This window comes from Odontomachus brunneus, unplaced genomic scaffold (assembly GCF_010583005.1).
Source record: "Odontomachus brunneus isolate Ranch 3 - 2012 unplaced genomic scaffold, Obru_v1 Obru_scaffold_197, whole genome shotgun sequence".
Taxonomy (NCBI): domain Eukaryota; kingdom Metazoa; phylum Arthropoda; class Insecta; order Hymenoptera; family Formicidae; genus Odontomachus; species Odontomachus brunneus.
This window is the reverse complement of record NW_022639647.1, coordinates 131,428-134,579: the sequence shown is the minus strand read 5'-3', so window position 1 is coordinate 134,579 and position 3,152 is coordinate 131,428. Positions and strand designations below refer to the sequence as shown.

Genomic DNA, 3,152 nt, shown 5'->3' with positions numbered 1-3,152 from the left:
TCGCAAAAGAATTCTGTCATAAGTTCATTGGTTTACAGAGTGCTCACAATTTCAGAATCATCTTCTCTGGATGGAGAATTAGAACACCTCAGTACAGCTTTAACCAAAAATGGATACAACAGCAAAAACATCTCGCAAACAATACAAAACCTGAAGAACAGAATGCTCAGTACTAAAAACGCTGACACACTAGATGAAGAGAGAGAAAAGAAATAGACAGTTGTCCTTCCATATCTTCAAGGCATAACAGAACCTATCAACAGGGTTCTGGGTAAACACGATACCAAAGTAATCTTCAAACCCCATAGAAAAATTTCCCATTTACTCCCAAATCCGAAGGATCATAAATCATGCCTGGAGACTTCAGATGTATATAAGATCCCTTGCTCTTGTAGTAAAGTTTATATAGGGGAAAGCGGGAGGAAGATCAGTACGCGAATCAAAGAATACTAGCGATATACTAAGTACGGCCACTTTGCTCAATCAGCCCTAGCTGAACACTGGATGGAGACTGGACACTCCGTACAATATGACAAGACCACCAGACTGGCTCCATCACAGAATTATTTTGCAAGAAAACATCGCGGAGGTCTAGAAATTTTAAAACATCCCAACAATCTCAACTGAGAAAAAGGTACGCAAGTAAACTCTATTTGGCACACTGCCCTCCCAGTTTTTTAATTAACCAGCTGATCAATTAAAATGCGTTGATTGGCTGGATTCAAGCTACGTCCCCTACCCCCAGCGCCATCTACACAAGGGGTAGGGTAGGCATATAAGGACTACCTTTACCCAAGGGAGCTCAGTATCAGAGTTCTTAGTTCTGATGATGCAAACTGCAACGTTTGCGAAACGTCGGCACATCGCTGATTCAAGACACGGCTCCATTCCGGAAGCTATAAATTGTATTAATGGCCGTGAAAGCCTCAAATCTAGTATTCTTTGGAATTTTATTATAATAAATATTTCGCGAATCATTACTTGGAATACTCTGAAAATTTGTGAGAAATTACTATTATTAACTAATTTTATTTACATTTTATGGTTACATTAGACAGATACCCCATCGCTTATAATAAGCGCTGATTTGTATGTTTATATATAAATTTAATTATTTTAATTAAATTTTATATAAGGTAGATTTTTCTTTTTTTTTAGTAGTACTATTTTATAATTATTCAAAGTATGTAGTCTTTTATGACTTTATTCAATAACAGTTAACAATAAAGAGTTTTTACTATAAAAAATTAAAGATAACGAAATGGAATGTGCAGAATTTTATAGACCTTATCTCATTAGCTAAGGATTAAATTTAACAATATAAGTACAAAAAATATAATTTTTATTGAAATTAAATAATTTTATTAAGTCATACCCTTATAGAAATATCACACTAAGAATCATTGGCTGCATTCAGCAGACTCAACAGTTGCACAACAGTTGAGTAATTTGTCAATGTAATTGGTTTAGATTTAGGGATCTAATAGCAAGAACCAATAATCGTTGATTGCTCACTGAGCGCTTTTTCTACTGAATGCGCCCATTGATAATTACTTATTTTCAGTATTAAAAATACTGGATAATAAGTAATTATCAGTGATTCTTAGTATGATATTTCTATAAGGGTATTATCAGAAAATTATATTACTGTGTTATTTACAATATATATAGACAAAATTTAAAATGTTTATATCGATCGATGAAGTGATGTCGTGTCTAAAGGTACAGATTCATAATCGAGAGGTGTCTAGTGGATTCAAATTCGAGTCCCACCCTTATAGAAATATCATACTAAGAATCATTGATAATTACTTATTATCCAGTATTTTTAATACTGAAAATAAGTAATTATCAATGATTCTTAATATGATATTTCTGTAAGGGCACCAGTGTCAGTGAGAATTTTTAAATGTGATGTAACATTGGAACCAAGTAATCCAAAATTTTCAAGTGAAATCAGCAAACGTTGTGACATTTATGAATAGTTTCTGTTAGAAAATTGAATCGAATAAGGACACTACCCTTATAGAAATGTAATACTGATAAGTAATAATTTGGCCAGTGATAATTACTGTCGTTCAATAATTATCACTGGCCAAATTATTACTTATCAGTATTACATTTCTATAAGGGTAAATAATGTCCAGTAGGTTCTTTTTTGAATATTCCAAGATAGATATTCCAAAATAGGTAAAACGGATATCTTATAAACGTCCACCGGTTTTCTGTTGGGCTTTATTCGGACGTCTTATGGACGTCCTAATATCCAAACTTGAACGTCCACTGGACGTCTATCAGACGTCCACGTGCTATCTGGGTTATTATTCATAAACCTCTTCTTTGTATATTTTTAAATATCTATTTTGAAAGCTATGAATGGCAGGACACTAAAAATAATATCCAGTGTAGGTCTTTTTTGAATATTCCAAGAACGTTCAAAGGTAAAAATGAACATCTACCAGACGTTTGTTGGGCTTTATTCGGACGTCTTATACCCTTATAGAAATATCATACTAAGAATCATTGATAATTACTTATTTTCAATATTAAAAATACTGGATAATAAGTAATTATCAATAATTCTTAGTATGATATTTCTATAAGGGTAGACGAATATCCAAACTTGAACGTCCACTGGACGTTCATAAGACGTCCATGTGCTATCTGGATAATTAATCAAAATTTAGATGTATATATCTTCCAGATTCTTTGTTTTAATAGTCGTTGATTCGACGTCTCCCTTATAGAAATATCATATTAAGAATTATTGATAATTACTTATTTTCAGTATTAAAAATACTGGATAATAAGTAATTATCAATGATTCTTAGTATGATATTTCTATAAGGGCTTTTCAACTGATAATTTCTCACTGGGTGTATTATAATTTCAACTATTATTTATAATTACAATATTACTGCAACTGTTTCTTAGGATAGTTTTTATCCCATACAGCACATTAATATTGCAGCAACATTGCAACAATGTTTCCTGCAAGATTGCAACATTGCAGAAATATTGTAACAAGATAGTGTGTAGCAATGATAAAATGTCCACCTGAGAAATATTGCTACGTAATATTGCAGCAACATTGCATTATAATATATATATATATATATATATATATATATATATATATATATATATATATA

General features: G+C 31.7%; 1 protein-coding gene across 2 annotated transcripts in view; it reads right to left on the bottom strand.

Annotated features, from left to right (window-relative positions):
• Window positions 1–3,152, bottom strand: part of LOC116851962 (tubulin polymerization-promoting protein homolog) — a 105,517-nt gene that overhangs the window by 101,112 nt on the left and 1,253 nt on the right. The gene's annotated exons all lie outside the window — the stretch shown is intronic.